The following is a 22,113-nucleotide window of genomic DNA, read 5'->3' on the forward strand; positions in this document are numbered from 1 at the left end:
ACTTCAATGCTCACGTGGGTAACGACAGCGAGACCTGGAGGGGCGTGATTGGGAGGAACGGCCTCCCTGATCTGAACCCGAGCGGTGCTCTGTTATTGGACTTCTGTGCTAATCACAGTTTGGCCATAACGAACACCCTGTTCGAACATAAGAGTGTCCATAAGTGCACGTGGCACCAGGACGCTCTAGGCCGTAGGTCGATGATCGATTTTGTAATCGTATCAGCAGATCTGCGACCATATGTTCTGGACACTCGGGTAAAGAGAGGGGCTGAGCTGTCAACTGATCACCACCTGGTGGTGAGTTGGATCAGGTGGCGGGGGAAGACGCTGGACAGACCTGGTGCACCTAAACGCGTAGCTGAAATCATTAAAAGTAAAATTTCTTGCAGTTGTGGTATTTATTTGCAACGACGTCATAATTAAATTTGCCTTCATTGCAGTAACAGTAACTAAAAAAAACAAACAACTCACATTGTGACAACACTTTCCCCAAAATCTGAAAACTTTTGATCTCATTCTGATGTAAAACAGGCTCCGAATTTTTAAGAGAGGGCAGTTCAAACTTTCTCGCTATCACTCACTGTCTCACACTATGGCTTGGCTACCTTTTCATATTTTTTGCTGAGGCTTTGAGATGTCTGCTGCTGAGATTTCTGCCACCACGGCGGTACAACGGAGGCAAACGGAATTCGAATGAAATTACTTGCGCTGCTCCTTTGTCATCCTCATCTCTGCCTGTCTTACACTGTAAATAAGTTTTCTGCTCAGTTGGATGAAGTGAAAATTATTGATGAAAAGTTATCTGTGGTTGTCACTGGCATCTTTGATGTATTCGGGCCCACATCAGTAACAAGAACTGCTTCAGCAACAAAAGTTTCTGAGACGCACTCCTCCCCGTATGAGCACAAATATTACAGGTGAGGAAACTCAATGAAAAAATAAAACAAATCTACTGCTAAATAAAGGTTGACACGTGAACTCCAGACAATGTCGGGAGAAGAAAGACAGGAAAACTACACAAAGTCTGCAGAGCGTTTACACTACTGAAAATACTTTTTTAGGTGAGGATGCTGCCTGGGCAGAACGTGCAGCAGGCACCACTCAGAAAGACCACAAGCTAGCTGTGAATATATTCGCCTATTTGCACATCAGTGAATCACACAGACTTTCAGTTCAGCGCTGCAGTGCACGTGTGAACATAGCTACACTAGACTGTAAAAAAGTGCATGATGCAGCTACAGAGATGTCACCCATTTTGGAGGCTCTTGGGGTGCATTTATTTTTAAAGGAGGTGATAAGTGAGGTAAACATGCTCACATGGTAGCAGCTGTCAGTCACAAATAGCTAGAATGTGCTTGCAGTTATCACTAAATTTACTCTAAATGGGAGCATAATTTACAAAATGAACATTGTGCTGTATTAAATAAAAGTAAAAATTAGTTTTTGAGACCATAAATTCATTGTGAAAATGTCTACTGAGTTCATAAATCAAATGATTAGTAGGGCAATTTTTTCATAGACTTGCATACAATGTGATGAGTTGAGAAGGGGAAGGCCTCCTGCTGGAGATTGGAAAGATTGCAGAGCCAAAGGCCTTTTCTATATTTTAAATACAGCCCATACTTCTAAAGCAAAAAATCACCAAGCCAAACTTATAATTATCCCAATTGACAGGCAGCTCTGCACATCTCTGCGTTAGATGCAGAGAAGGACACAGTTATTGCAGACATGTGGTGCCAATGCTGTCATCCTGAAAAGCCACTGAAGCTGCGGCTTTGGCCGTCAACCAGCCAAACAGCCCCCACGGCAAGGAGTGTGCTCTCAGACAGAGGATCAGCCAGAGCGTTGGTGTCCACGCAACAGGACAGCTGAGAGGCCACGGGCTCCACAACTGGTGCTACACTGTGAATATAATGGCCTCTCTGTTCTTTCAAGTGCTTTATAATGACAAGCGGGTGAGTGCATTAAGACTGAAGCTCTGTGGGCCAATCGTATTGACAGGGTCGTTACTACAGTATAGCAGGTGCTCCCCAGGAGCACCGATCTGTTCTCTACCACCGAACAAACAACCTCTCTGTATCAGCACTTACTGTTTTTTATTTGTGCTATTACCGAGCGCTCAAGCAAAGCCATCTCGCGTCCTGTCACAGAGGTGGATAAAGCCATGTTGACCATCTGAGACCGGAGCAATATTTGTTCTGAAATGTGCAACAGCAGGCGGTCTCGTTCCCTCTATCACACATGACAGGCAATCAGCAGCTGTTTTTATTACCGAGGATATGATGTCAGGAAATCAGTTTGATTTGTGTTTGCCTATCACCTGGTGTCATTTATTACGCTCGGGAAGCATAATGTGAATAGTGTCTTTTTATACCAGACTTTTATTTTGCTATTCATTGAACTCTTTCATAAAGAAATCCACTGTGTAGATGCTGCGTTATTCTTACTTCACAGGGTGATGTTTCATTTATTTTCCCGGCTGCTGCAAAAGCATCAGAAAATGCAACATGAAAGCAAAAAGATTCAGCATTTGCTTTGCACATCGTTCATAGCTGCATTTGTGTTTTGAATCCTGAATTCAGGGCAGTTTATCTTTGCATTAAAGAGTCAAACTTCTGATTTGAATCAAGCTCCCCCTCACCTACCACTGCTCTAACGTTCATTCTCCCCACCTGGTTTGCTTAATTTCATGCTGTAGAGTTTGACAACCTGAAATGACATTGCTGCGCTGCTCCCTTTGCCATCACTTCCCCTCTGTTGTCCATTTCAGTGAAGTCTTTAGAACCCATCTCTGCTCATTTCAGCTGCATTTTGTTTTGCTTTCAAAGACTCCTCTGGGCTTTATACTCTATCACCTGCACAATGTTCTATCTATTTTGCCCTAATGCATTTCTATCATTTTTACTGTACATGTGACTAAAGTGAATTTGCAGTAACAGAGATGGAGGGAGGCAGTGGGGGAGAAGGGGCGGGGGAGCTAATGATAGAATATGGGCCAGATGCAGGAAGAACTCCTGGAGATGCAGGGTTACGGACCTCACTGTTGAGAATGAAAAGAGATGAGGGTGGGACGGCTCGCAGGCAGTCTGATATTCTCATATCGAATCTGGCTGTGGGCTTATGTCACACTTAATTCCTCGTCTCTCCTGTTGGTCCCTGCTGGAATAAGTCAATTCAAAAAGCTGTGAAATGATCTAATCAGTTTGAATCCTGTCATCATGAAAATCTAGAGTGTTTAAAAAGTGTTATAAAGTAATTCAATTCATTTTTAACCCAGTTGTATTTATACTCATAAGGTATAGCTGTTCGAGAACATAAATATCTCATCAGCCAATCACATGGTTGCAATGCAAAACATTTAAGCATAAAAACATCTGTGTTAGTTGATGACCTGCTGAAGTTCAAACTGAACATCAGAATGTGACACAAAGGTGATTTAAGTGACTTTGAATGTGGTGTGGCAGTTGATGCTAAATGGGCTCGTCTGGGTAGCTCAGAAATCTACTGGGATTTTCCCAAAGAACCATCTCTAGGGTTTACAGAGAATGGTCTGAGAGGAGAAGAGAAAACATCCAGTGAGCGGCACTTCTTAGTGAGAAAATACTTTCTTGATGCCAGCCGCCAGAGAAAAATGGCCACATTGCTGACCATTAAGCAAATGTAACTCATTGGAAACCAAGGTTTGCAGGAGAGCATCTCTAAATGTCAAACCTTGAAGTAGATGGGCTGCAGCAGCAGAAGACAACCACAGCGGTTGCCACTTCCGTCAGCCAAGAACAGGAAATTGAGCTCACCAAAATTCAACATTAGAAGACTGGAAAACCATTACCTGGTCTGATGAGTCTCAATGTCCCCTGCAACACTCAGATGGTGTAACCAACATGAAAGTGTGGATCCACCGTGTCTTGCATCAACAGTTCAGGCTGATGGGTTCAGTGTAATGGAATAAAAATATTTTCTTTGGGCCCATTAGCACCAACTGGGTATCATTTAAATACCACAGCCTACCTGAGTATTATTGCATCCCTTTACGACCACACAGTACCCATTTTCTGATGGCTGCTGATGGCTGGATAATGTGCACAAAGCTCAAATCTGGTTTCCTGCATCAGATCTCAATCAAACAGAGCACAGGCTGTGGTGGAACTGGAGATTCACATCATGCACATGCAAATCTGCAGCAACTGCAACGTTATCGTGTCAATGCCAAAGTCTCTGAGGACTGTTTTCAGCATCTTCTCGAATTTCTCACACAAAGAATTAAGCTACTTCTGAAGGCAGCCCAATACTAGCAAGTTGTGCCTAATAAAGTGTCTGCTGTTGTATATAGAGCCAGTTCACACCGGTAATAAATCTTTATTTGGTGTGGAGATTGTGCAGACTAGCTAACAAATTAATTATATTGTATATAACATGGGCACATCCATTAAAATGTAGCTGTTTAACATGACCCAGTGGTTTGAAGCTTAGGAGCTAATGCTAGCAGCAGCTTGTAAACTCAGCTAGCATGATTCACTGTGATTAAACGGCATGCTTTATTGTTGGGAATGTTGGGATTAACTTGGTTCTGAGAAAAGCCTCATGTGTATTGTTAGTGTAGTCCAGAATTTTGGCACTTGAATTTTTATTGAATTTAAAGTTACTTTAAAAATTAAAAGGGTTCACTGAGTTCCTACTAACCTACAAGCAGCTAACAAGTTTAGAGAATTAAAAACTTTGGATGGTGCAACATAATGTTGAGGCTGTTTCTACCCAGGAGAAACACTGAATACTGAAACTTCTCATAAGTTCTCATTAGCTAAGCTCGGAAAAATTCACAGGTGCAGGAAAATATCACTCTTTGCACTAAAGTGTAAATGAACGCACCACTTTATAAAAAGCTGCTTCTACAAACTGTGCTCATAAACAATATAGAATACACAGTGTTGGGTAAGTTACTTTAAAATAGTAACTTAGTTACATTACTAGTTACTTCTCTCAAAAGTAACTCAGTTACTTCAAGTTACTCGTTACTTTCAAAGTAACTAGTTCCTAGGGAAAGTAACTTTGGTTTTACTCAGAATTCTCTTGTTAATGTGTTTCTTCCATAACTTTGCCAGTCTTCTAGCTTGCTTACTTGCCACAAGTGCACTGTGCCACCTACCAATAGAAAGGAAAATATAATGTATAATGTATAATGCATATTTCCACGAGAGAAATCCCACGCCTGGACCGTCATTGACTGCTGCCATGATTCTAGCCTACGTCACAGAGTCATGTGCGCCTTTTACATGCAACACAAAAAATGCAGTCGTGGTGCTTTCGATTGTACTCAGAACTCAGAAATTCTGCCTTCTGAATAGGAAGATGTAGGCAACACCAGACTGCAGATGAGCTGCATACAGGGCTGGACTGGGACAGAAAATTGGCCCGGGCATTTTGACTAGAGACCGGCCCACCATTATAGGAAAAATCATAAAGCCTTTGAATGAAAATAAACACTGTTGTGACACTGATGTACACTGTTCTGATGGTATATATGTATCAATCTGTCAATCGTTTGTTGTAAGACTCAGATAATTATTTTTTAAAAGCTAGACATTTTAAATGAGAATAAGAAAGAAAAGTATTTCTTTGTGCCCTCCTTTCCCTGTTAATGCCCTACATGCCCCCCTGGCAACACTTTGCTAGACCCGCCCCTGCACAGTTACCAGCTGTCAGCTACATAAAAAAGGATCCTGGTGTTATTTGTCTCTCAGAAACAGTTCATAACTTCCCTTCAACTCATTCATGTCACCTAAAAGGTAAACCTGTTTCTCCATCACCTGTTCAGCTCTGATGATTCAGTAAGGACATCTCCTGGTTTCATCTTCATGTTTCCCTCTCACCAGATAACCAAACCATATCATGACCAGCAGGTTTACAGCTGTGGCTCCAGCAAACATCAGCTGATACTAGAAATTAATATTAAATAAATTCTAACAATAGCTGATCAAGCTTAAATGTGCTGCTGTTGTTTACCGCGACATCTGCTGGTTTCCTCTTTCGGCGCAAAGTGAGCGATAAACAAACAGGAGAGCCGATCAGCTGATCATTGATCAGTTTTCATGATTGAAGTAGAAACGGGAGAGGGAGGGGGGAGAATGAAAGAAGAAGAGGCAGCTGTGCAGCAAAGACACAGAATAACTCCAGCTTTGTGTCTTTTTCATTGTAGCTGAATTACGGGACAAACTGTTCCTTTTCACCTCAATAAGAAACGCGTAATATTTTCTCTGAATACCAGACGGGACGGTTGCAACTCTAATAACTTATGAACAAAATAAAGTTCAACATCATTAACTTCATAGCACCACCCAGCTGTATAGAAACTCCGTCATGCTAGCTAGTATGCAGTACGGAAAAAGTCAGAATAACGAAAATAAACTCCACCTAAACTTGGTTTATATCTGACCCAGAGAGACTGCAGGTCATAACTTCTTACCTGAAGTTCAGTTCACACTTGGACCGGCGGCCGCCTCGGGTCTCTTTTCCTTCTGCGTCCCCTTTCCTTCATCCACCTGCTGGCCTCCACCACTTGCTAATGTTACTGAATCTGTGGAAGCTCCGTGATAGCCACCACACGAAGTAACGAGTAACGACCCTATCTAAATCCCAGTAACGACTAATGCGTTCCTGATTTTGGCATAATAACTAGTTACCGTGCTCGTTACCACAATAATAACGTAGTTACTGTAACGCGTTACTTAATAACGCGTTAGTCCCAACCCTGAGAATACATATCGTGGAAGTGTCTAATGTCAGCCTCCCTCTGTGTTTGTGACAGTGCCAGAGGAAGGTTGCCCACACTAACCTGAAGAACTCTTTGTGCTTTCCCCCCAATTTTACTGGCATCTCTTGCAAGAGTGTCCTCCAGAGACCTGCCTGTTGCAATGTTTTCTCATTTCTCAATGGAAAGGATGTGCACCATTATTTGCTCCTGACATTGCTGAGAGCTGAGCGCATTTATATATAGCAGCAAGAATGGCAGATACTTCTAAACATTTTGACTTTTAGCACCTCAGAGGTGTTTTCATTCAATCGTCACAACAATCTGCAATGCTACAATATGTGTAAAGTATACACTGACTTGCATTAAGGCAATAAAAGATTATACATTAAGTTTGCAGGATGGAACTACAGTGAGATCATTATTGGCATGAATGGAAGAACAGCTATCGATTATTGGTTCCTGTTGTCTGGTTTAAACTATGTAAGCATTCCTGAAAATGTTTCACTGTAGAAAAGGAGGAACTTGAATTTTACCCATCACTAGTTTGCGCATGGAAATTACTTGAAAGCTTCACAGTTGGTATTAAATTAACCCCTTACAACATTCAGAATGCAGTATGTCACAAAACTTTGTAGCATCTTCTAGCTCACCATGGCAACATTTTTGTATATACCTATTTAGGTTGTGCCTATATGAGTTTGCATATACGCAGGTCTTGTTTAATAAGTGAACAATCTCTTGGAAGAACGTGGGCTGTCAAATCACAACAACGTATGTTACACACCACGTATTCTGAGTAATTTCCTAAATAATACAGTTATACAGTCCCAATTACTACAGTAGTGAAAAGGTTACCAAGATGCTATAAATTACACTCACCTGACACTTCATTAGGTACATATCGTTAGTACTGGGTTGGGCCCTCTTTTCTCTTCCAGAGCTGCTTAAATTCTTCGTATCATAAAATCAAGAAGGTGTTGGAAACATTCTTCAGAGATTTTGGTTTTTGGCTGCTGCAGATGTATCAGCGGCACGTTCATGATGCAAATCCCACCAAAATCCCAAAGGTGCTATATAAGATCTAAGACTAGGATGTGGAAACTGTGAGTGTGGACTGCTTAGTACAGTGAACTCTATGTCGTGTTAAAGAAACCACCTTGAAATGATCCTAACTCAGTGACATGTTCTGTTATTCCCCTGCAAGATAGCAGACATGAGCAACAATAATAATCAGGTAGGCTGTGGCATTTAAATGATGCTTAGTTGGTCCTAAGAGGCCCAATTTGTGCCAAGAAACTATCCCACACACCTTTACATGATTTTTTCTTTTTCTGGGCCATCCTGTGTGAACCCCAGAGGTGGTTATGGAGTTTCCAACATCCTCCTAGAAACTCTTCTGGTCACTTTGACCAATTCTACATATGTAAAAGCATTGAGTTGGTGCCAGTTTACTCGTGTATTCAGTTGGATATTTGAGTTTCAAAGCAGTTTAACAAAGTAGGTAAATCTAAAGGTTGTTTTTTATCTAAACAGAAGAAACCGGCTGTATGCCAAAACTACCCCAAAGCTAATATCGCTATGAACAAATGAACACATAATGATGAAGTGTAAGAGGATAAAAAACTACAGACAATCAAATTTCTTCATGAATAATATATTAGTCTTTAAAATGCCACACAGCACAGCTCAATGATGGGTTTTTTTTGCCTGCACTTCCTATACTAATGGCAACCCATGCACACACAGAACACCCACTACAAGCTGGACCCATGTCCAACTGTGTGTGTTTGTGTGTATACAGCGTAGGTTGACACCAATAGTGTATATTGATTTTCTGATAAATGGCCCCGATGCTGCAGGCTTTCATTAAGAATCAGCTTCTACTGTTGTCTACACTAACAGATATGATGCGGTTTGATTGATCACATACTTTAAAGCTGATCAATACTACACTGGTTGTCTGTGGGAGGGTCATAACCTTAATGGACCTAAATTACACGAAGATGATGTTTTTATGATCCCTTTATTTATTAGGACTGAGGATTACTGACTATTGTGGATCATCCCAATTATTATTACGGTTATTATGATCATGCCAGTGGTTATTCTTATTACTTTTGCTTTCTGTGCTAAATTCTAATACTAAAATTAATTCATCTTTACCTTCGTTTCTCGAGGAAAGTCACGAATCCCCTCATTTCCCTTTCATATTCACACATTAATTTTTGATATTGAATACCTGCAGAAAGTAATAGCTGTTGGCAGCTTTGAGACATATTAGACTTCAGCACAGAGAAACTCGTGTGGTTGCAGCCCTTGTGTGTATTTATGTGCAAGAGGAGGTGCAAAAAAAGCCCATGCAGGAGGAGGTGCAATATACACCTGAGCAAAAAATAGGCTCTTTGAGTGTTGCAGCATAATACTGCTCCTGCGAATTAACCACGCATCACTGTTACATTTTAATCGTGCACTGGAGACGGGGAACCTTGAGTTTGTTGAAACTGACGCCTACAGAAACCAGCATCTGCAATGCTAATCACACTCCAGCAAAAGGGCCCCACACACTGGCCTCGTCTTGCCTGTCAAACAAAAAATTCGTCTCCAATAACAACCGAGCACTCTGGAGCTCGCTGCATCGCTAATGTGTTGCTTAATATGAAAAGAGTCCTCACTGTCCTCTTGCTTTGGACACATCTATATTCAGAAGAGGAGTGGGAAGTCATGGCTCTTGTCATTATTCGCTGATTTATCTGGGACTCCTTGGATTAGACAACTATTTTATACACCGTTTAATAAAGTTAGTTCTTCTCAAAGTACTTTAAGATCGAGTGTGATTATTTCTGATATGGAGCCATTTAGCACAGGGTAGTTAAAAAAAAAAAAAAAAGTAAACTAATTTGTGTTTTATCGCATCTCTCTGACTAAACATTTGGGGGCTTTTATCTGGTTTCCACTTGTTATAGCCATTTCCTTTTTTTCTTAAGAAAAGTTACATAAAATTCTCATATTCTACACCTTTGCGTCTGCTAGGCACCCTTTTAAAATATACTGAACATAAATGCCACGTTGCTTTATCCTTTCTAGATTTATAATCTTGCCACTGGGGCTAAACGTTAGTGCTTAAACTCAAATTTAAGAATATATTTTGCTATGAAGATATTAATAGAAAACAGCAAGAAGACTTATTTAACTTGACATATCTTCTTCCTTTTCCAGTCAGATTAAGTGAGAGGAGAGTCTTCCTCCCTGACTGTGAAACACAGTGAACATGAAACAAACTCCAACATTATAGAGCAACCTGCACAAAAGGACCTAAGTTAATTATATTACTCAAATAAAAAGAATTATTTATTGAAGTCCATGAAACTTCTTCTATAAGCATTCTGTATATGACAATTCAGAAGCTGAAACATTTGCTTTTTATTGTAGTGTTACTGGGAAACCTTATTGACCTTATTACATGTAAAACCCTGGAAATTTAAAGTCTTAATATAATTCATGTGTGTGTTAGTTGGAGGCTCTGACATCTGGGATTGAAAAGTGGCAACTGAACAATATTTAATCAATTATTAATGGTGTAGATAAAACTGATTCACATGGTAATTATGAAGTAATTAAAGTTTCTGTCTGCAAATCTGCCTTGCATTAATAATGTTGCCTTTCAGCAGCCATCTGTTGCTTTAGGTTGTCATAATGGGTTATTTCAGAATGATCAGTTTAACGTGCACTAATATCCTGAGAATGTGTTTGACACCTATGGGGTGTATTGATTTTCTGACAAACTGTACACATACTGCAGGCTCTCATTAAGAATCACCGTGATTAACTACACAATTACTTTAAAATTCCTCAATAGTAACCCGGTTGGCTGTGGAAAGGTTGAAATCTGAGCACGTCGCAGTAACAGATCACCTGGTAGCTGGATAATAACAATGAATATAATTTTTAATGGTTTTTTTTTTTATCACTGTGGATTATCTCTAAAAGAGCACATCAATGGGAAGGGCAAAGACGTTTTTGCTAATGGAAATGATTTTACTCTCATTCAGCTCAGTCTCTGAGTTATTGTTACTTTGGGAAGTACAATAAATGGGCTCTCGGTGAAAATGACATTTAAACTTCCACGTGGATGATATTTAATTCAGATTCAAGATGAAACAAAAAAAATAAATCTCCTGCTTCTCCATGATGAGAGATTTTGAGAACAAAACACATTAGACCTTCAACTGACCAAGTGACCTCTTTTATGATGCCAGTTATACATTCATGTGCACTGTTATTATATTTCTAATCATAAAAATTCCTGCTATAATGAATCAAATTGTCTACTTTTCTTTTAGCAACCAGATTAGACAGACAGGCCCTGCCATTAGGGATATTTGTATATTTTTGTAGTGCACTTATCCAAAAACTGGTACTGATCTGTGTGCAGATGAACAGTTGGTGGCTTTTGGAGGCAGGTGCGATACATCCCCTTCTAAATCAGCCAAGTATGGCGTAAAGATCTGGTGTAACAGTGATGCCAAAACTCCTTTTCTGCAAAAATTATTTTTAAACTATAATCGAAACCATAACTGATTAGATAAAAGTATTTTTAGTATAAATGTCATTGGAAACCGCAGACAGGTCCATAACTAAATGGTCAGTGACGCAATTTTTGTCATTTTTCCACAGTCGATTTTAAACGATATAACCAAGATGTGATTAAAGTGAAGACTTTCACCCTTAAGTGGTTTAATTAAGTATTGCAATAAATGCGGAGGAATTACAGAAGCACCAAAGTAATGGGCCAGACTAAGATAATGTTAAATATATGGATTTAATAATTGGATGAAAATCATTTGTAGCTAATGACTGCCTGAAGTCTAAAACCTGTGGACATTACTAACTTCTGTAATCCCCTCTTTTAAATACTCTGGCAGGCCTTTACTGCACCCACCTTCACTTCCTGCTTATTTGTGGTTCAGTCACTGTAAAGCCGCTGTATGGGGCTGAGGTCAGGTCACTGACGTGGTCATTGAAGAATATTCACTTTCTTTGCCTCTTGGGCTGATTTTTCTTTGGCATGCTTTCAGTTATTATCCATTTGCACTGAACATAGAGTACCTTCTACTTTTATCAGCAGTCACATCATCAGTAAAAATTTGTGACCCTGTCAGCCTTGCAGGCTAACACAACATTCACGCCATCTTGAATAAGCAAATGCTTCAGCCAATACCTTTTGATTAGCCTTGTCTCATGCTTTCTTGCTTTGTGGTAGATTTTTGTTCTGTATTCATTGATATATTTGAATGCTAATCAATAAAATCAAATCAATCAAACATCATGTTTGAACGATGATGTAATATGCTTGGAATGATGAGCTGCTTCTTTCCATCTCCACACTTTTTAATTCCCATCATTCTGGTACAAATTAATCTCGGTTTAACCTGTAAAAATAATTTCATTCAGAACTGTGATGCGTCAGTCAGCAAGTTGGCATACAGACTGCAGCAGTCAGGGATTAAACCTGCAATTAATAGATCACATGCTCTGCCTCCTCAGCTACAGCCACACCAAGCTCTCAGGCTTTTTAGTGAGCTGGTCAATTCATTCCTTATCCCGAAAAGTTGATTCATCTGGTCGCAGCGTTTTCATTGCATTTCGTCACTCATCCAAGTGACTGCAGGTCATTTGCACAATGACTGAAACTAGCACCACTGGCAAACAAAGGGCTGTGAGGTCAGTTTCTTTATCATTTATATTGCAAATTGTCATAACAATTGATCAACACTCACTGATCAAAGACCATTGATCAGTGGCCAGTGGAATAGCTGCAATCAAAGGAGTGTTTGGAATTTCTTTTCCTGGATGACTGAGCATGCATCAAGACAAATTCATTCCCTACTTTTAAAACAGCCACTGAATGTTTTTTGCTTTCTCACTGATGGGCTTAGTTTATTACTTTTTTGCCTAATTATGGCCGCGGTCACTTGCATGAAGTTGCTACCAAATGCGAGTAATACATTTAAAATCATAATAAGATTTTAATCTACTTAATTTATGGCCTCACATGGCCATGAAACTGCTTCTCAATCAACTGTTAATTTTGAGCTTTAATGGAATCTGGTCAAATAAAATTTACTTGATTCGTTCATTGGTATATATATATATATATATATATATTCACTTTTAAATATCTCTCTTTATAAATATTTTATACACTTCCTTGTATTTCTCTCAAAATTATTGCTTCATGTTTATGATGCCAAAGAATATTTTTTCGCCTGTATTTAGACTAAGACAGACGTTTTGGTAATAAATGGTGAGATGCATTTTTAATTATTATCATTTAAATCTGGAGGATCAAGAAAAATGGGCTGACTTTTGCATGCTTAAGGATGGAGGGAAATCAGCCACATCATATCTGTAGGTGTAACTTTGTGATTGCACTGTAATCTATTTTAGTTTCTAATGTTATATTTTATTTTGTTTTTTCTTCTGTCCTTGGTTTGCATGTGCGCTTTTTTCTTTTTTTTGCCTTTTTGAAATCCCTTTTATGTTTTATTTATGTCTTTTATGTCTTGCCTTGCCTTAGATCTTGTTTCTCTTATTTTCTGTTAGATCACAAACAATAACAGAAAAAAATCCTTGTCACACTTGTTGCAGCAGCATGTAATCAATCCCTATATTCTTCCATTTGGTTTAAGTTGGATTTCTAATGTAATCCAACTAATGCCAATAAAGGGAATCAGTACATGTAAGACAGAGCTTAACAGTCAGTGCATAAAACCCAAACACTGGCATTGCTTTTCTCCATTATTGGCACCATCTGAGGGAAATAAAGGTGCCAAGAATCAGCCAGGCGGTTTGTGTGCAGCTACGCGGGTGGGATGTTAACTCATTAGTTTGCGCACCCACAATGAGGGACAAAAACAGGGGGGGCTGAGCTTGATTGGTAAGGCTGTGGAGGTCAAGAATACAGTCATGGTAAGTATGACCAGCTGTGGATTACATTGAGGCAGCGTGAAGGTTGATTGGGAATTAAGTCAGGAGAAAACGGTGGTGGCGCGGTGATTTCCTCAGATGAGTTTTGTGCACTTGGTTATTACCCAGAAATCCTCCCATGTGACACAAGACACAGACACGGCAAGCCTTGAAATTTCCTTGCAAGGGAACAGAGTTAGAGATGTGAGAAAGGGAAAGGGAAAAGGAAGCCTGTCAGGGTTGGAGAAAATAAACAGTAGAAGGTTGATAGGGTGGTAGGGGAAGACAGAGGGGCGGAGGCAATCCCACCTTACCCATTAGCTTATCTCATTCCCCCCCCCAACCCTTAACAAGGGATAGTTTTCTCCTCGTCTCATCTTTCTCTCTCCCTCTCTCTATCTCCCGGGACCAAACACACCCCTGACAGGTTGCCATGGAAACGCCTCACACACACAAATGCCCACACACTCACCCACACTCTCTCTCTCTCAGAGACACACGCTCAGCATCACTCTCTCTCGATCTTGCAGCGGTAACGCCTGTATCCCCCCCTCCAACCCCTCCATTAGCATCCCTCTTGCTTGGATACAGCAGGGCAGCACTGGCCGAAAGCCCTGAGGTACAGCAGAGTCCTCCGTGCACCTAAATTCATTTGTTACAAGAAAACTTCTAAAAACCATACTTTGGTGAGCACACTGAACAAATGCTTACATGCTGTGGCCTTGGATTTTGGAACGCAAAAGTATTGTTCCCTTTTTAAAAAAAAAAAGTAATTAAAAAAAGGCTTACAAATGCATTTCTGGTTATTTCCCCTGAACTATGCTCTCTATTATGAAGATAACAATGGCCAGATTCAATTTGCACACAATTACTGTAGCCATGCCATCCTCAATTAATGCCCACGGAAGTCAGAGAAGAGCCAGTAGCTGGAGAGTCCCTTGGCTGAGCATAACTCATTTATAATTCAGTCTTATTTCTCGTACTTAAGGTCAGAACAGGAGCGTGTAAAGTGAGGGTTTTTTGCAAACACTCATCCGCATGAAGGGATATCTACACTATATCTCATTCCCACAGGCTTTTAGGGATCCTGGTCCACTCTGAGGGGGGTACAAAAAAAAGAACTGTGTTCCTCAGTGCGTTCCTCTGCTGCAGGGCCACACTGACTCACAGCAGAACACCAGCTTCATACAGAGCTTGTGTCATCCCCCGCCGTGCAGCACAGGAGGGTTTTTATCTCTCCACCTTGTCAAGTGTGTTGGTGTCATCATGTCAGACAGTGTATAGATGCGATCTCTTTGCTGCAACAATCTCAAGTGGGGGGGAAAGAAGTCACATCCACAGGCGTCACCATTCATGCAGGCGGTGGATTGTCTTTTAAAATTTATTTATGTATATATATTTTTTATATTTTATATTGAGTTTTCAGTCATACGGTATGATACATAAAGTGTGATCACAATCCAGCATCCTTTCTTCCCTCAACACCTACATCCCTCCCAAAACAGAGGCAGAGCTTTTATCTCCATTCACCACCACAGACCTCATGGGGACCTCATCAGCTCTCCTGTTCGCATTTATTTATTTACTTATTTGAATAACTTGCATCCTTCCCCCCTGAAAATATTCTCACACCTCCTGCCCGGAGAGGGACTACGCCTATAGTCTGCTGATGAAACCAAGTGTCAATATCTTTTCTTTTCTTTTTTTTCGCGAGTTATCGCCCAGTTGATGAGTGAGTCGGGAAGGGTTTCGTTCATGTTCGTCACGGATTGAAGTGAAATATGAATTTGAGCTTAAAAAATATAAATATATATGTATCTCTCTCATATATATATATATATATATATATATATATATATATATATATATATATATATATATATATATATATATATATGTATATATCAGTGTTACAACAATTTAATGGTCGATGAAGTATCACGAGTCTTACCTTTTACCTGCTCCGCCAAATGCCAAAATCCACCTTCACGTTTTACATCACTGAGTGGGAGTCCGAGGCGCGCACACTCTTAACACAGACTTGCACAGACTGTGAATGCAATCCTCTCTCTGAGTTGGTCTCCTTCCACTCTGGCTTCCATGGAAAAACGACCTTAAAATAGCAGACTTTTTTTCGTTTTTTTTTAATGTGGTTTCCTCTCCGGTTATCACGCAGCTCAGTGTTTCTGAAGTCGGCTCCAGGTTTAACGAAGCATCGGCACCGCGCTGGATCACGGCGCGCGGAGAGAGAGAGCGAGAGAGATGCGTCAAGCCAGCAGCGTGTACAGAGTGGCATTAAATGTTGGCCTTCAGAGTAAAAGCCTGAAAAGTGCTCTCTGATGTACAGTTGTGCCAAACAGCTGTCATTTAGTTTGGCTGAATGGTGAATACATTTATAGGTCAGCAATCTGAAGCAGTTTAGTCTCGACTTAGATCGTTATTGATCTGGATCAGTAAAATGTACAGGATAGTTTATTAGATACACCTTTTCAGCCTTTTCAGTCTTTGAAAATGCTGAAATTTTTTGTGATGTGGTTTCAACAAGGTGCCAGAAACATTTTGGTTCATATTGATGACATTGCAGAGTTTTGGTAGGTTTGTCTTTGCATATACATTATGTAAATCTCCCATTCCATTCCATCCCAAAGATGCTCATTTGACATTTTCTATATTTTCATGTTCAAGGAACCAGTTTGGGATGATTTGAACTTTTTGACGTGGAGAGATATACTGCCTGAATGAACTTTCATAAGATGGGGATGTGTTGAGGGATGCAACAAAACTCCAATGGGCCAAAGACATGTTCTTCAGAGGTGCTCATCTGCACGACTTGGTTGTCCTAAATGATAATTTTACTTACTCATCCCTTCCTGTCAGCTTGGCCAAGTCACGTATATCATCTTTATTTCTCAGTCTGATACACACTTTGAATTTCAACAGCTCAATTTGACCTTGTCTATATGACTAAATCGATTTAGTTTCTGCCACTGAGAACATAATCAGCTGTACCTAATAAAGTGGCCAGTGAACGTACATATTCAATGTACAAAAGACAGATTTTATTACAACGTCCTTCCAAAGAAGCAGCTTTTATTTGAACCTGTGGTGGTTTTAATCTTGTTCATCTAAAGCCAATTTGCAGTCTTGGTTCAGCTGTTATTAAAATGGATCTCGTTTACAGTTGACTTAGTAGCATTGTGATGGCGGGAAGCATTGCATTAGTGCTAAGTGGCCAGATGATAATCTGGGTAATCACAGAGGATGTTTCTGGGTGCAAGACTTAAGGAGGCAGTGCATGGAGGTATAAAGCACACGGTGGAAACTCCAACTTTGTTTTCAAAGCAAGATCAGGCAGATGAAACAGAGCACAGCACCAAATTAAACTTTGTTTAGTGAGAAGAAGTCCCACAAAGTGGAAACTGTTGCCTTGTACAAGATGGCATGATAGATAAAGAATATTTTAATAAATAATGCGAGACTCCATTCAGCAAAAGTCAAGTCAAAAGAATGCTGTGTCCTAGTGGTCTCAAAGGGTGAGGAGGCCTCTTCTGAAAAGCTAAAACAAGGCTTAAGGTGGACTAAGATATGCACATAGTGGATAATGGAAAAGGACAGTATGTTTTCCATCATATAGACACTACTATGTGCAGCTATTTGTCTACTCTAAGGAAGTTATAATAAGAAGTGATTGTGGAAGCTATAAACAACAGTGTATGTCAGATAACCCCCCCCCCCCCCATCCCTCCGTTTCCCACCTTAAAAGAGAAAAAACACTTTACTTATCCTCTTATCCAGCATAGAAGATCAAATTGAAATAATGCATTGAATGAGGGAATTATTGATAAAGTGCTTAAACACTTGGAAAAGCTCTTTGCTTTCTATCAGCTGGGCTTTTCTTATCAAAGCTATGGTGGAAGTGAGATGTTACGATCTGTTTTCTTTTACGTGAAACATAATAGTGGTAATGATGCAATATAATATGCTTAAACATCAACCTGTCATGTTAGAGGTTAAAATCAAAATTGGACTCATTTATAAATCCAGGATATTATCAGGTATTAAAAATAAATGTTGTGATTCCAGCTTTTAAATAGTAAAAATACATTTTATGATATGAAGAATTAAAGAAGGATTTATTAATTCATCCAAATATTTCATTCTTTGGGCACTCAACAGAAGAAGATGGAAAAGAAGAGGCACGATGATGACGATGATGATGACTCATTCTTGATGAATCAGATCAGAATGTCACATTAGCATCAACTCCAAAGCTTTCTACACAACAGGCACTAATCAATGCTCCAATCAATTTCTGTTGAACCAAAAACAAACCTTTACATCACAGGTGGATGATGCTGAGACTCCTACATAAGCTTATCAGGGTTTTAAGAAGTCAAGAGCAACAGCGTGCCTCTTGGATGATCCTCACACCTGGAATGAACAGTAATAATTTTTTCCTCATATGATTTAATTTTGAAAGTTTTTACAGGAAGTCCCATTTTATATTGCGCTTTCTTGCCGCTGGGTATGGTGGGACTTCAGTCTTCCAAGTTAATCATTTTGCTTTTACCAGAGAACAGCAGCTCACAGCATGGGACGAGAAAACGAGGAGCGCCTGTGGGATCTGTGTTTCTACCTCCGCTTCCCCCTTTTCCACTCATTTCTTCTTTCTTCGCTTTGCCCTGTGAGACTTTTAATCTGTAATCACCTTCTATCCATTCATGCCTTTACCTTTGTTATTCATACGCGCCACATTTCCCCTTATCGTTCCCTCATTTTAATCTTTTGTGACACACTGTAGCTTAGTCACGGGGGACCCCGCCGACTCAGATGGTATAATGAAGATATGAAATAACTGTGAGTGTTTTCTTACACTACTATTCTTGCGAGGACAAAATGTTCCCACAAAAACTGTTTAAAAATTATATGTCACTATTTTGGGCCCAGGTGTACATTAAAAGTAAAGATTATATTTAGGACCAGATAAAGTAATTTATCTTCACTTAATGCTGAGCTTCACTTAATTTTACATTTATAGTTAATTAAATTTTAGCAAAACATGAATCTAAAAATAATAGTCATTATATTGGTTACATTTTATGTATTAGCATAGCAATTACAAAAGGCCATGCAAGACTCAAGTTCAACGATAAAACAAGAATAAGAACAAAGTGACTCAATGGTTAAGAAAACAAGAGTTTAACATCAAATTTAAAAAGGTAAAAGAATAAAATGATGGAAAGTTAAGAATGTCAAACATATAAAATAAAATTTATATGAAAGCGCTACCATATAAATGAGTCTTTAACAATGATATAAGAGAGAAGACTGATAAAGCGAGTTGGAGCTCCTCATGCAGGTCATTCCATCCCAAACTGCAAACACTTTATTGTCTTTTGTCTTTAAGTGTGAGGTAGGACTAGTGAGCAGACTTGTGCCGGAGGATCTCAGGCTGTGCACTGGTTGGTCTAGGACAGTAGTTTTAATATATATTCTGGAGTCCAGTCAGGAAAAGTAAGAGGTAACTGTCATGGTTGGTGCTGTGTGGCATGCAGGATGTAGGACCCAAATGCAGGACACTCAGATGGAGGAATAAACTCGAAGCGCAGCTTAAATGCTGGACAAAGTTTTCATAAGAAATAAACTTCACAAAAAGCAAACCAAAACCTGAATATGGACACTAGAAACTAAGAAACATGAATTAGGAAAAGTAACCAGGGCCAAGCAGAGAGCAACACAACAGTGAGGGTTCAATGCAACACAGAGCAAGGAAAACACAGGGCTTAAATACAGCTGGAGTAATCAGGGAATGGGAGACAGGAGGGGAACACAGCTGGGATTAATTAGACATAACAAGACAAAAGAAGCAAAACTAGAAACATTGACATGAGACAAGGGACCGTCAAAGTAAAACAGGAAGTATAACACAGAGACCTGACTGACCAGAGAGACAGAGGAAACAAGGAGATGAGACATGACACGAGGAGGAACATGAGAAAAGCAAAATAACAGAAACCAAAATCATAGAACAAAATCTATAACAAGCAGAACCAAAACCCATGAATAACAACAATCAAAGAATATACCTAAAACACACAAAAACACTGGGCCGCAGACTCAGTGTTACAGACAGTAACACCCTCAAATCAGCTCTAAATTAAATGGTCAGCCAGTGTAGAGTCAGTGTAGAGCAGTTTGGTTGAAATTTGTTGAAACACCATTACGATAATCAAACTGAGAGGAAATAAAAGCATGAATTATGACATTTCTCAGGTTTCAGGTGCTGGACTGGGTAACCTTTTTTTCCCCCCGGAAAAAACCCCAAAATAAAACTGACATACATTAATTAAACATTCTGCTTTTACACAAAAAATAAAAACAATCAGTGGAGAAAAGAGGGAAGGTAGAAACTTTTTTTCTACTTTTTCATTCTTTACATGGAATGATCCAGATGACCCAGTCTGTAAAGGTGTGCTCAGATGAAGTGAAAGTCACAATATTTAACTGTCAAAGTGTGGCTGAAGCGTCAGCCTAATATAGCAGTGCTTCTTACAGACATCTTCATCCTGACATACAAAGTTGCACAGTCGAAAGTAACAAAAAGAAAAAATGTTTACGATTTTTCACGTCGAAAGGTGATCAAACCTCTGTTTAAAATGATTATCATGTTACATATACATTCATTAAAAAAGCTTTTCTGGTCCTCGCTCACACCCTCATTTCTTTTCAATATCTCGCTGTGGCTATTTTACTTACTTTCAACTGCAAAGCAATTGCACAGGTTGCCCTGAGACTGCAATCAGCTTCAGACTGACTGCAAACACTCTGCAATCAATCTGAGTCAGTCAACAGAGATGAGTGCAGCTCATCAGTGATGTATTTCTTTACAGTAGGGGATTCAACTCAACTTGACAGCTGGTTGTATTCAGGTTATATTCCTATATAAAAGCAGGGGTGCCGAGCGCCTATGTCATTTTGCAGTTACATTGCTGTCCTGCAGCGACTCTGTCACTATTTGTGAAGGAATTTTGGTTTCAGATCTAAAGATGCAAATAGTCGATGTGAATTTCTGCTTAATGTGTATTTCTGTGTATGCAGATGATGACACATTTTCAGTTTTTGCTGGTGTATCACAGTAAATTGCCACATCATTTCAGACTGCATAGAATTGCTAACTTGAAGTCAGTCTGAGATAAAATGTCTTAATGCAATTTTAATCACCTGGTCTGTGAGTGGTCACCGACCAGCTTCCCATCTTTGAAACAATGTAAAAGTCAGCCGTCTCCAACCGCTGTTGTCAAGACTGTGACTGTAGCATGAGGCAGCTTGGCTTCTCTCTAGCAACAAGTGTTTTTGCTAAGAGTTAGCTTAGCAAAAACAAACAGCCTGACCTGCTTATAAAAAAGGAACAAATTAATAATTCAATTTGCAAACAAAGAAGTGAAAAAAGAAAGTTTTGCTCAACATCCAGTGAATTGCTGAGTTTTGGAGGCGCTCCGAAAGCAGTAACCCTGAACAGTCACAATCTACCCGAGGTTCTATTTCACCTTTCAGGTCTGAAAATGGGGACTAACAGGAGTCAATGGAAGGTTCCCACAAGTACAGAAATACAAATTTATGCATGTGTGTCGCTGTGGGGAGGATGGCAGGAATATTGATTTCACTGTCTTCATTAGCATGTACCTGTGGGGCTAACGTCTCTATGGGGTACCGGCGAGACAAGCCAGCACTCCACTTCTCTCCCTGTGGTGAAAGACTGGCTTGCTACTTCCCTCCTGCGCCGCCTGACACTTTGGACTGAGAGCGAGACCAAAATAGAAACAGTAAAGACAGAACCGGAGACCAAAGAGGAGCAGACACAGTTCTGGCATCTATGGCAACCATGCTTCAAAAGAAATAAAGCACAATCTGAAACGTCTAGAGCCATTTACACTTTTTATTGCTCCATAATTTATTACATTTCCATTACTCGTGGTGTCAACATGAAATATTTCTGAGTTTTTTCTGTCGTAAAGTAGCTTTAATTACATTAACTTCCAACTTCTAATTTAGCGAGCTCTGTCACTGAACCTCAATTAAAAAGGGAAAAACAAAACAATCATGTTAAGTACAGGGCGGTAATCCCTCCATTAGCGTTTCTCAAGACAGTCCTTTGATTTAAGAGCTTATAGCAGGGTCCAGGAATTTAAATCAGCTTCAACTATGACAGTTTGTTCCCCACAGAAATAATTCATACAGATTAAGCTTGTGTATTTATTTATGCTGCCTTTATCTCTGTGTTGCCATGTGTCTAAAGCCTGCAGCATTATCACTTTGTTAGTGCACTCTAAAGCATACAGTATGTTATGGTAGCATACATTATATAAATGAGCTGATGGTCTTTCTCGCTTTCATAGA

The 22,113-nt window shown here is 39.7% G+C and overlaps 1 protein-coding gene across 1 annotated transcript in view; it reads right to left on the reverse strand.

The window, feature by feature from the left end:
* The window catches only part of lingo2b (leucine rich repeat and Ig domain containing 2b), a 41,745-nt gene extending 25,789 nt beyond the window's left edge, over positions 1-15,956 (reverse strand). Inside the window, exon 1 of the mRNA XM_085442530.1 lies at positions 15,668-15,956. The gene's annotated coding sequence lies outside the window, so the exon portion shown is untranslated. The remainder of the gene's footprint in view (positions 1-15,667) is intronic.
* Between the last annotated feature and the right edge of the window lie 6,157 nt (positions 15,957-22,113).

The sequence above is a fragment of the Copadichromis virginalis genome, linkage group LG19 (assembly GCF_057382275.1).
Source record: "Copadichromis virginalis isolate Kocher_CV1m ecotype Utaka linkage group LG19, C_Virginalis_male_GT1.1, whole genome shotgun sequence".
NCBI lineage: Eukaryota > Metazoa > Chordata > Actinopteri > Cichliformes > Cichlidae > Copadichromis > Copadichromis virginalis.